The 13523-nt window shown below is 40.0% G+C and overlaps 1 long non-coding RNA gene across 1 annotated transcript in view; it reads right to left on the reverse strand.

Annotated features, from left to right (window-relative positions):
* LOC122453205 overlaps positions 1 to 13523 on the reverse strand; it is a 502122-nt gene that overhangs the window by 7099 nt on the left and 481500 nt on the right. Inside the window, exon 4 of the long non-coding RNA XR_006272973.1 lies at positions 2533 to 2596. This is a non-coding gene — a long non-coding RNA (uncharacterized LOC122453205). The remainder of the gene's footprint in view (positions 1 to 2532; positions 2597 to 13523) is intronic.

A 13523-nucleotide genomic window follows, 5' to 3' on the forward strand; every position in this document is an offset into this window, starting at 1 on the left:
CTCAGAAAGCAATTTTCCCCAATCAGTCTCAGATGGTGACTGACAGCCTGCCTCATTTCTTATTTAATTCCATTTGAAATTTATCACTATCCTTTCAAGGAAGAGAAGAACAACTGTATAAATGGTGCAATTTTCTGTGATAGCACTTCCTAAAAACCCATGATAAAAGATCTTTATACTTCTCAAACTCTTGCTAACAGCATTTTTCTCTAAATGATCTTTTATGATTTATCATTTTTTATTGAATGATTCCCTCACACCTCATTTCCTTCATTGTACATAATGCTATTTGACCACGTGTAACATAAATTCCCCTAGCAAAGGAAAAATAAAGGCAGCAGGAAAAATTAATTTTATTTTTCCAGCAATCACTTTGCCACATCTTATGGAGCAGACGTGTATAAAGTTCACAGGATCTCCAGCCAGTCTGGGGGTCTAGGGCATGGTCCCTTTCTATCTTGGAAGTGAAACAAAGAAAATAGCCCATTTTGTTAAACACTCATTCAGATTCTACTCTCTCTGTGATGGTCTTCCTACAACTGCAGCATAAAGTGCCAATTGAAACCAACCCTGTCATAGAGACTTGTACAAAATATGAACAGTGCTAAATACCTTAAAGTGAATCGATTTCCACTGAAAGTGTTTTAACCTCCTTTTAGGTCAAGAAATAGCAATTTTCTGAGCTTCTCTGTAACCTGAGAAATAATCCTAAGAGGCAGGTATGCACTGCATACGTTACTGATAGCATGAAATACATTGAAAATGCCTTTGCATAGTACAGTCCTTGGAACCACTTTCCCAGCCTTCAGGCTGAGGTGTGGTCTAGGGAAGTAGAGTGACTCTTTGTTGGTATTCTTTCACATCAGAGACTGCTAGCTTGTTACTTTTTTAAAACACAAAATTGGGTTAGACTCAGGGCAACTTAAGATGTAAGCCTACTTTTTATTTGTTAATATAGAATGGGCACTGAGTAAATTTTACAGATGAGTAAAACAGAGGCCCTGAGAGGTTTAAGACTTTAGCAAAGATTCACAGTTGGGGTTACAACGGTGCTAGACCTGGGCACAGGGCATAGTCAAGCAGTGAAGGAGAAAGCACATGGAAAAAGAGGTTTTTAGGGGCAAAAATCTGATGGGCACTAGTAGTCACTTCCAAACTGCCTATGTTCTGTCTGGATGACATCTCTCTGAGCGGGGAGATCCCAAGTATGAGACAGTCACAAGATGATAATTTTTGTCATTAACAATAAGTGAGTGCTTTTTGTGCCAGAAACTATGACTATTCCAGATATTCTATTCATTTATAGAATCCTTACAACAATTCTATGAATTAATATATCCATTTTAATGGCAAAGAAACTCCATGAACTTAAGCAGGTGATCTAGGACGGCATACTAGGCAGCGGAGCTCCATGCATCATCACAGGCAAGCACCAGTGCTGCACACTTAGCAACTGTACTCGGGGACTTCTCTGGTGGCCCAGCAGCTAAGCGTTCACCTTGCAATGCAAGGGATGTCGGTTCGATCCCTGGTTGGGGAACTAAGGCCCCACGTGCCATGGAGCAACTAAGCATGCACGCCACAACTACTGAGCCCACACACCACAACTAGAGAGGCTGTGCACCCCAAGAAAATATCCCACATGATGCAGCAAAGATCCTGCATGCCACAACTGAGACCTGATGCAGCCAAAGAAATAAATTATTTTTAATGTACTCTCTTGTCTCCACAGCCTAAATAATACCACACATAAACCCCTCTTCACATTTTCTTGGCAGGAGAGGTATTCCTGTCCAATTACAGACAGTATAAATCACAGTTCCTTAAAACATAGCCACCTGGAAGTTTTGCTTTATGATTCAGAATCAACAGCTCCCCCCCTCACTGCCCCCCCTCCAAGGTCTAGAGCCACTAAAGTGCATGGTTCAGCTTTTCCTTTCTCGACCTATTTTAAAAAAAAAAAAAGGAAGAGCACTGCATATTTTTCTTTGATTTCACTCTTCATTAAATAATATTAACGAGTCATTACAGAATTCATTCAGGACCTGCACCATGGAACAACACCTTGGCTTATTGCTACACTGAGCTCTGAAATATGTTAACTAATAAAAGTCTCCTAGCACTGACACCAGCAGAGAGTGTGAATCAGCCATGGAATGAGATGTCAGCCATATGTAATCAGTCAGTCCCTTGACCACCCTCCCGCCCCAATTCTCAGATGACTTTTGTTCTCTCTGGTACATTATGTCATTTATTTTTCTTCTGAGTGTGATGCATTTACTGATCACTAATATAATTCTTTGTTCCTGGGTCAAGGGAGACTTTATGCTGACATATTGGTTGGGAGAAGGAATGGGAACAATTATTTATTTAGAAGAATGACTCAAACTCTCACTCATGTTTTCGTTTATTTTTTCCACTGCTCTAGCCAAAGTTCTGAAATGATATCCTAAGAAGGCCATTGGGGCCAACAGACACAGGTTCTCTCTGCTCACTGCTGTCGGTTCTATCTTTCTTCTTTCATTTACTCACCAAAGAATAACTCATTCCTGACCCATATGCAGGAATCCAGCAGAATGAGGCATCTGTGTTGCACCTGGGAAAACAGAATGTGAAAAGTAATGCACTAAGGACGATGAGATGCTTATTCTCCAAAGCAACTAGAGAGAGAAAGCCTTGAAAGTCCAAATAAATAATGATTATTTTCATACAGAGGGTGACAGTTGTGTATAGCATTTTTTTTTTTTTTTAAGAACAGAACACACCGCCTGTTATCAGCACAGGCCTACAAAGACCTAGAAGTATGTCTCCCTCCACCATGACACAGGTATTGAAAGTCTCTAGAATAATGCTGCCATCACATGTGTAAATCTACCACTCATGCAACTTCTGAGCACTTAAGGTGAAAAATAGGTAGTGCATGGGCCAAATTTGGATAAAACTGGGTTCTGATACAAAGATGCACACTTGGCAATGGCAGTACTTGATGGAACACAGCTGATTCTTTCATCCTTCTGAATTTTTGAAAGAAAACAACACAGTGCTTAAGGTCTCATGCACACATTCCAGAATGCATAGGATCAAATCCTGGCCCCACCTTGCATTAGCTGATTAACCTTGGGAAGCTTAATGAGCCATATTTTCCCTAGGTGTTTTATCTGCAAAATTATAGGATGATAACAGCAGCTGCTTTCTAGGGTTGATGTGGAAACTAAAGTCACCAAAATGAAAAGCTCACTAAATAGCTAGAATTTATTGAATTAGGTAATAATGATGTTTGATGATTTGGAGGGGAATTTTTAAAATTATAGGACCTGACGTTTTCATATAAGGATAAATGGGTAAATATGGATCACAGGCTGTTTCTCCTCAAACTTTTAGCTATGTCATCCATGACTGCAACAAAAACCTCATTAGTGGGGCTTCCCTGCTGGTCCAGTGGTTAAGAAACAAGCTGCCAATGCTGGGGACACAAGTTTGATCCCTAGTCAGGGAAAATCCCACATGCCTTGGAGCAGGTGAGCCCGTGATCCACAACTACTGAAGCCCTTGGGCTGCAGCTACTGAAGCCCATGCACCCTAGAGCCCACACTCCACAACAAGAGAAGTCACTGCAATGGGAAGCATGCATGCCACAGCTAGAGAGGAGCCTCTATTGGCCACAACTAGAGAAAGCCCACATGTAGCAAAGGAGACGGCCCTGCACAGCTAAGAACAAACTAATTAATTAATTAAATCTTTACAAAAAATCATTAGCCACAACTACAAAAAGAGACATTATTTATTCCATACATGGAAAGAAACGGAAGGTTCTAGATTGCTGTAGTGTGTCTCACAATATTCTCACTTCTCCTTTCTACTACACCAAGAAACATTACTGGCAAACAAGAAAACAAGTGACCCAGGAAATGAGAAGTGAACTTAGTAGTACCTATATATTTTCATCATCTAACTCAGGATAGTGTGCTGAATTTCTGGGGTAAAAATCACGAAAATGGAAGAACTGAACAAAGAGGCTGAATTTTGCTCTCGCAATGAGTGTTCTCAGAAGAGACCAGAAATGGAAGGCTTTCCCTCTACATAGAAAAATAGATTGCAGATCCTTGATGAGATATTATAAAACCTGGAATGCAAAATTCAGCAGAACTTCACAAGAGAAAGCAAAGCCCAGATCTTCTACCACCGTCTTCACTCTTCTCAAACGAGCTCCTCTGCTACGCTACAGATGAAGTAAGGAGTGACTTACTTTCAAGAGCTGTTGCAGATTATCCTTTTAAATTGGCTCTATTTCCAGATCTAATTTATACTTTGTGACATCTACTACTTTGAATTAACAATAATTCTTTTTGTTGTAGATTTATTTTTTTCTACAAATTTAAGATGAAAGGGCATTACAAAGGCCATATCCGTCATTCTAGGTGATACTCTAGGAGAAACTCCAGAGAAAAGAAAGTTGCTTTAATTCTGAGTACTTATTTAATCCAGCTTGACTTCTTTGCTTTTGACTTTGTTAACACAGTTGCTCAGGATGGTCTGTGCTTTTATTTTAGTTGCTATAACCAGCTACTGCTCCGAAGTTGGAGACTTTCTGATTTGTACATGTTTGTGACCATGAGGGTAGAGAAGAAAGTCTGATGAAATCAACATGATGCTATTTGTAAGGTCAAGGTACTTGGGAAAGATGGGAAGTCAGAGCGCTGGGGATGAGGTGAGTCATCTGAGAAGTTCAGTGCAGCATGAGGCTCTGTGGTCTGAGAAGTAAACCAGGGTATACTACCAAAACTGCAGTTCTGTTCCTGTCAGCTCTGAACCCCCCACCCCCTGCGCCCAATTCAGAACTGCAAGAGGCTACAGGGAACCTTGCTGCTCACAGAGGACTGAAGTCAAGGACAGGCCACAAGTTTCAATGTGGGGGTTATTTTAGGTCATGGACTACAATGATCTAGCAAGAAATTCAGAAGACACCCTGACAAGTCCAATCTGTTTCTTCATCAACTTTGATATTGGCTGGGTCCCTCAAGCACTAAAGGAAGCGGTCTTTGTTCTCTGCCAGCATTTGCTCTGCCGAAAGCCAAGAGAGGAGATGAAAGTCAGACTTGAGCAGAAACGGCAAGTCCTGAAGCAACATTGGCACTTTCAATCATTCTCACCCTGATTTCTAGCACCCAGCTTCCCTTTCCAGGCCCATTACCACACCCTTCTTCATCAGAGCTGACTTTTGGATGAAAAGTCAGGACTTAGAGATTGCTTTCCACTCTGAGAATAAGATTCTGCTGATTGGAACTCGTTTTCTCTTCAGAAAACGCTACAACTCACCTCCTCATCGTTCCCAATGTAGACATCTTTATCTGTATGAAGCCTCCAGGCTTTCCTTCTTCTGTCTACACTTGTATATCCTTCAAGGTTCTACTCAATTCAGGCCCTGTCTCTGTACTGGAGGCAGTCAGCCATGAGTTCAGATTTGGGATCCATTACTTCCTAGCTGTGAAACCTCGGGCAAGTTACTTCACCTGTCTGAGCCCACTGTTAAGACATAAACCCATCACAGTCACCTCATATGGTTGTTATGAAAATTACACGAGAAAATGTGTATTTAGTGCCTGATGTCCATGACTCTGATTGTTCCAGGCACATTTATGTCTCATCTATTCTTATAGATGAAAGCCACCAGCCAGGGAGGATTTTAGCCCTCTAAATCATTTAAAAGAGGTCAGTTTTGTTTTGCTTTTCTAAGACAAGGATAGACTATGTTCCTTTTTATTTACTATCATCATCATGATAAATAAAATGGCATTAAAAACTACTATCTAATAAACACTTCCATTGTCCTATGTGATTTTTTTCAACAGCTTTGTGATAGGTCTTTTGATTACTTGTTGAAAATATCCCCAAACTTAGCAGCTTAAAGCAGCAAAGAACTTAATACACCTCCTGAGTTTGTGGCCAAGGAATTTGACCAAGGCTTGGCTGGGCAATTCTCCTGCTCCACAGCTGTCCACTGAGGTCACTCAGGGTTTTGAGTTGGTGGTCAGGCCCGTCTGAAGAATCCAACGTGGCTTCATTCCCATGCCAGGTATATTGGGATGGCTGGAGGAATGAGATCTGCGGGGACAGTCCACTGGGATGCTGACAGGTAGCCTCTCCAGCTTGGTAGTTTCAGCACAGTCAGACTTCTTAAATGGCACCTCAGAACTCACACCAAGTCAGGAAGTAGACACTGACCATCTTCTAAAGCCTCTGCTCAGAAACTGGCACATTCTATCATTCTATCATCTGCCATATTCATCAACTGCCATATTCTATCATTCAAAGCAGTCATGGAGCCCACTTAGATTCACGGGCTCATCTCTTGTTGGGAGGAGTGTTAAAGAATGTGTGGTCCTATATACCCAACTGAGCAGTAGTGTTATTCTCATATTAAAAATACAGTCCAAGTTTCATAGTAGCTGTTTGACTTGCCTGAGGTCACACAACTAGAGGTGAAATAACAGTTCAGAAATGTCTAGCCCTCATGCCTACTCTTAAGTCTTAACCAGTCATTTGTGCTCACTTGCTCTCTCTCTCTCTAACACACACACACACACATATACCCCGGCAGAGCTGGAAATGAATGCTCATTCAAACAGTTCTGTTACCTTCATGGAGGAGTGCCATGGGAATTGTAATGGCACTTGGTTTCCCCACTGCAATTGGAAAGTTGGTTAATGTATTGGCACTAACACAGTGCCTCTTCCCATCATCGCAGAATTGGCTGTTACTGTTATAGTTGGATTATGGCCACTTCTTCCTCCTTTGCAAAATTTAAGTCAGTGATGTTCTCGTCAAGGGAAATGATGATGGAGTTACAGCAGACCAATGATTAAATTTGCTCAGCAACAATCCGTAAATAACCTACACATTCCATTTGATGGCTTTGATTTGGTCCCTCACTTATACAAAGGCCTGACTTCCAGGTATTGCGATGGAAAATGAGCTGGGTGTGGGTAGGGGGCAAGAGGGGCTGGGTAGCATGGGGAGGAGGGGGAGAGTCCATGCGGAAGCCAGATTTGTCTTAGAACTTCAAGGGAAAGTGATAAGCAGACAGGCATCTTAAGAAATCTCACCCCCAAATTTAATCAGTTGTCCTCTTTCTTGCCCTTTTCAACTGTCTACCACACGTTGCTTCCTGCCTCTGCCCATGCTTTGCCTATGGCAGGTCGGCTGGGATGGCTGACGTCTCTTCTGCTGGAGTCTGATTGTGGAATCCAGATTCTTCTCTCTCTTACTGCAGGTAGTTTCAATGGATGGAGGAGAGGATGAGAGATGCAGTTATTTCTGGATAAGATTCTAGGAATTTTATTACTGTACTGTACTGAGGATTCTCCTCAATTTTTGTTCTCTCGTTGTTTAGCGGGGGTCTGAAACTCTTTTCCAAAGTATATAAAGAAAATTCATTCCCTTGCTCTAAATGCCACCAAACAGTTACTGAGTGATGAGAAAGAGTGAGAGAACTATAGAGAGCTAGACTGAGAAAAGGGAATTTATACCATCCAAAAATGTATTGACAGAGAATGTCTGCCAGTTAGCACAGGTTCGATTCTTTCCATAAAATAACAACCATGGGGGGCGGGAAAAACAAGGACTTCACAAAATTCCTCCACCCACAATCTCAAATTTTCTTGGTCTTTCCAATGATGCTGTCCTTTTTGTCTGTTGTTGCAAGAAGAGTTAACTCAGGTGAATATACTTTCTTTTTAAGACATAAATTTTATTGAGATATACTGTTTTGTTTCAAGCCATAAAATTCACCTTTTAAGTGGTACACAAGTTAACAATTGTTAATAAGTTCATAGAGTTGTGCAACCATCACCACAGTCTAATTGCAGAAATGTCTATCACAACACTTGCAGTCACTCTCCATTCACATGTCCAGCCTCAGACAGCAACTAATCTACTTTTTTGTCCTTCCAGATTTGTCTTTTCTGGACATTTGATATAAATGAGATTGTGCAATATGTGATCTCATGTGCCCGGCTGCTCATATAGCATGGTGTTTTTCAGCCTCAACCAACAGGTTCAACTTTATGTTTCAGGACTTCACTCTTATTACTGCAAATAGTATTCCATTGTACAGATATATTACATTTTGCATATCCATTCCCCAATCAATGGACTTGTGAGTTGTTTCCACTTTTTAGTTATTATGAACATTTTATGTGTAAGTCTTTGTGTAGACAAGAATTTCCAATTCCTTGGGTAGAGACCCAGGAGAAAAAAATTGCTGGTGATATAAATGTGTTCAACTTTTTTTTAAACTTGCCAAACTATTTTCCAAAGTGGCTGCACCATTTTACATTCCTAGCAGCAACCTATGGAGGGTTCAAATTTCTCTGAATATCCACCAATGATTGTTATTGCCTGATTTTTTTTTTTTAAGCCACTCGCTGGTATGTAAAGCAGTAGCTCATTATGAGATAAAAATTCTTAAGATTCTCAGATAAATAGTTTAATATTACTGCCATAAATCAAGAAGACGGAAAAATTTTCACATTTTAATGAAAATATCTGTCTGTTTTTTAAGCACTTAGAGACTGAAGGTAGGATTTTACAAACTTTGGGAATTAACTTTAGTTCTCTTAGCAAAGAGGTCAAAGTCTTACGCTTAATGAATAGACTTGGACCTTACTTCTAGTGTTATTAGGACATGTTAAACAAGTAACATTTGCCTAAGGTAGTAAACATATGTCATATATAGGGGAGATATTGCAGTATCTCCTACCACTTCCTACTCAACATGCCCATAACCCCTTGTGTTATTTTGTCACATGTTATAGAACTCTGACTGTAGACAGACTTCTATTCCAGGTAACCAGTGGTCATTCAGAAAATATTTGAGTAGGCTAAATGAATGCTAGAAGGTGATAGAAGCATTATTTATAATAGCCAGGATATAGAAGCAACCTAAATATTCATCAACAGAAGAATGGATAAAGAAGATGTGATGTGTGTGTGTGTGTATACATGCACACATACATATCACATCTGGAATATTACTCAGCTATAAAGGGTGAAAATTTGCCATTTGCAACAGCACGAATAGACCCAGAGGGGAGAGGAATTGGGAGAGAGGCAAGATTGGTAAAGGAGATTAAGACTTACAGACTATTGGATATAAAATAAATAAATTATAAGAATATAAGGTACAGCACAGGGAATGTGCCAATATTTTATAAAAATTTTCTATGGAGTATAATCTATAAACATATTAAATCGCTATGTTATAAATATGAAATTAATATAATACTGTAAGTCAACTATACTTCATTATTTTAAAAGGTAACACCTAAAGGCTTCCCTGGTAGCTCAGTCGGTAAAGAATCTGCCTGCAGTGCAGGAGACCCGGGTTCCATCCCTGGGTTGGGAAGATCCCCTGGAGAAGGAAACAGCAAACCACTCCAGTCTTCCTGCCTGGAAAATCCCATGGACAGAGGAGCCTGGTGGGCTACAGTCCATGGGATTGCAAGAGTCGGACATGACTTAGCGACTAAACCACCACCCCCTAATGAATAAAAGGCAGTATCATTATAATATGAAATCATTAATTAGGAAAATGACTAAAAGACAGGTAAAGCTAACCAGCAATGATGGAGATAGGAAGGACTGATTTTAAGCAAACTACTAAACAGAGGCTTACTATAAAATTTGACCTCATGCTGGTAAGATGGAAACAAAAGCACGTTTTTGGTGAATATTCAGCAGGAAAACTAGCAAATGATTTAATAGTATCATCAGCAATACTTATCCATCTAACAAGTATTTGTGTCTTGTTCATTTAGGGTGACCGACTGCCCCAGTTTGCTGGAGCTGAGGGGTTCTCCACAATACAAGATTTACAGTGCTAAAATGAGAGTGTCAGACAGACTGGTTAGTCACTCTACTTGTCATCAAACAAGGAGGTCTGTGAGGAAAGCATGTGAGAAGTTTGGTGCAAAAGTCTACCCATCTGGGAGTCAAGGTAGCTGAGGTTTTGTGCTTTAAACTATCCTAGTAATTGGCTCAGACTTAAGAGGTGGCTTGGCCCCTCTGATCTAGAGGAGATTAAGTAGGGTAACTCAAAGAACTCTTCTAACTCTGATATTTTATAATCCTGTAGAGGTGTATGATTATAAGTACAACTGTTTTCTTTTGCTGATCCATAATCCACAGTCAGTAGAATCAGGAAAAAAACATATTTAGGTACAGAAATATGACATTCAAAAATTCAGAATTTTTCCACTCTAAAGATATTAAGTAGTAAATCATCTGTTGCACCCTCATACTTACTTTCCTCCTCTTACAACCCCATAAGAGTGAATAACATTATTCTATTAAAATATATGAATTTTTTTCTGATTCTGGAATTTCTCAAAGAACCCAAATTCTAATTCTTAAGAGGTTAAAATTTTTCTCATATGATTCAAAACAGACTCTAGCTTTAGTTTCAGAACTTAGCACAGCACTTTATCACAGTCCCTGGCACATTGAAGGAGCCTTGTAAATATTTGTTGAATTCAAATGAACTAATGAATCTTTGATTTTAAAGTCAATATGCAAGAAGAGCTGGGGATGTTTTTCTTATCTGCCCATCTTTTCATTTTTAGAAAGGTTACAAGAAGAAGTAACTGACGCTGGGTTTATAAGCATTGAATGGGAAAATGTATTTTAAAATATCTTGTAAATAGTAATGCAATATACAAACATACCACTTTAATGTCTCCTTACTTCAAAAAGAGAAAGACACTGAGTTTATAGACACTGGACTGTATAGTCATTCAAACTTCAATGATGTATGTGGGTATTCAATGGCACTCTGAATTTTGTATTCTGAGAATCATTAACAGTTTTGAGATTATAAAAATCTCTTATTATTTGAATGTACATCTGTAAAAATAAGATTGAAGAAATAAAATACTGATATAGCTCAATTCCATCTAAACTGAAGGACTAATACCGAAGTTGAAGCTCCAATACTTTGGCCACCTGATGCAAAGAGCTGACGCCTTAGAAAAGACCCTGATGCTGGGAAAGACTGAAGGCAGGAGGAGAAGGAGATGACAGAAGATGAGATGGTTGGATGGCATCACAAGTTGATGGACAAGAGTTTGAGTAAGCTCCAGGAGATGGTGAAGGACAGGGAAGCCTGGCATGCTGCAGTCCATGGGGTCGCAAAGAGTCGGACACTATGAAATGACTGAGCAACAACACCTAAACCCAGAAGTTTAAGATATGAAATGCAGTTCAAAACAATAATAACCACAGTAAAAACAACAAGCAAATACACACAAACACACAAACATACACACACCACCACCACTACCACTCCATCAAGTAATTACTTAGGGAGAAATTTGATCCAAACTTGAAAGTCAACTCAGAAGACTTTTTTTTTTTTTTAACTTTTTAAGGCAAATGGTACTTATTTTGTTATGTAGCCAGGATTTCTTAGCTTTTGCGCTATTGACCTTTGCCTGGATAGTTCTTTGTTACTGAGGTGTTGCTTGTGCATTGCAGGATATTTAGCAGCATCCACGGCTTTACCCACTCTAGCCACCAACAAACATCGGCAAAGCTCCCTTCTCCCTCCCATGTCGTGACAAACAAGAACCAAAACGTCTCGATACATTGCCAAAGGCCCCATGGTGGGCAAAATCACCCAGGGTGGGAACCCCCGATCTAATCTGAGAGTATCTAAACTGGCTCTAAGAAATATAACAAATAAGATGTTGAGATATTTTTATAAAGACTCTATATCAACTATTCTATAATAGTTCACACACTTACCTACAATTATTACACATCATCAAATAATGACATTTTTGCCCTTAAACAAAATTGATACTTTCTGCCTATCCCACCTTTATCTCATGGAAAAATGTTATTTTTTTTTTACCTCTGTTCTCTGCTGTAGTTCAAATGCAACTTTGTTTACCAACGTCACATTTGGAAAGGCAGCCACCTGTAACAAGCAGTCAGTCCTTCTGGTAATGTTTGCTATTTCAAAAGGTTTAGCCTGTCAAGTTTTAAAAACGTCTCTTCTATTGAAACTCCTCATTGTTGGTGAGTTTCGTTCATTTTGCTTGAAACTTCTACTAAAAGAGGAACATGTACTCTCCACAATGAGTGAAAGATAAATATTTTTACTTTCAGTGTGTTTGATGCAATATATCACGAGATACTGAGGCAAGGTAGTTGCAAGAGTTTCTGCAGGGCAACGAAAATTGGTGGAAGCAAACATTTCCTGAAACATTATACAGATCTGTGGCTTTTTCTCCTCCAATAAACCCCCTCATTCCTATGCATAATTGGTTGATGCCCATTTACCAGAAGGAGTTCAATGACGTTATTAAGAAAAGTAAGTGTTAGTCACTCAGTCATGTCCGACTCTTTGCAACCCCATGGACTGTAGCCTGTCAGGCTCCTCTCTCCATGGGGTTCTCCAGGCAAGAATACTGGAGTGGGTTGCCATGACCTCCTCTAGGGGATCTTCCTGACCCAGGGATCGAATCCGCATGTCTTGTGTGTCTTTCATTGGCAGGTGGATTCTTTCCCACTAATACCACCTGGGAACCCCTGTTAAGAAAAGATTGTTAAATGTAAGTATTGTCTAAAGCATGATATGGCTTCAACTTCACCTAGCCAATTATATACTAGACAACTTCTCTCAAAAAATTAGTGTCTAAAATTCAACCTAGTCGAAGATGAAGACATTGTCTGTGCCCTCCAAATTTTGCCTATTTTCTGAATTACTCATCTCAGTGAATTCACCCGTTATTCCTTCTCACCCAAGACAGAAGCCTCAGAGCTGTATAGACCCAACATATTTCTTATATGTATCTCTCTTTCCATCCATGACTTTAGTCCAGGTTTAGTTTCTGTAATGTTGAAAAAATTAGTAGTGTCCTGTTACGGGCTGGGTTGTGTCCCCTCCAAATTCATATGTTGAAGCCATTAACCCTCAGTGCCTTGGAATGTGACTGCATTTGGAGAGAGGAGCTTTAAAGAGGTAATTAAGTTAAAATGAGATCTCTAGTAATGGCCCTAATTAAACAACTGGTGTCCTTATAAAAAGAGGACATTAGGACACAAAGGGATGCCAGTGACATGTGCTCAGAAGAAAAGGCCATGTGTGGACCCAGAGAGAAGATGGCCATGTGCAAGCCAAGGAGAGATGCCTCTGAAGAAACCAAACCTGCCAACACCTTGATCTTGGACTTCTAGTCTCTGGAACCGCACAAAATAAATTTCTACTGTTTAAGCTCCTCCGTCTGGAGACTGCAGCTGAGGCATGTATGCAATCATCCTCATTCACATCCCAGGCCAGCTTAGAGGCTAAAATACCTCTTAGCTTGGCAGGCCAACAACTCCAGCATCAGACTTACACACCTCTGCCACTCTCCTCAAGGTGTCAGCTCCTGGACACCGAACTCTAACTGTACCCATGGTTCTCTGGAGATATGGGGCTCCATGACTTCACTGTTCAGCTTCTGTTTCACTTCCTGCTAGAA

The sequence above is a fragment of the Cervus canadensis genome, chromosome 14, assembly GCF_019320065.1.
Source record: "Cervus canadensis isolate Bull #8, Minnesota chromosome 14, ASM1932006v1, whole genome shotgun sequence".
In the NCBI taxonomy this organism is placed as follows: domain Eukaryota; kingdom Metazoa; phylum Chordata; class Mammalia; order Artiodactyla; family Cervidae; genus Cervus; species Cervus canadensis.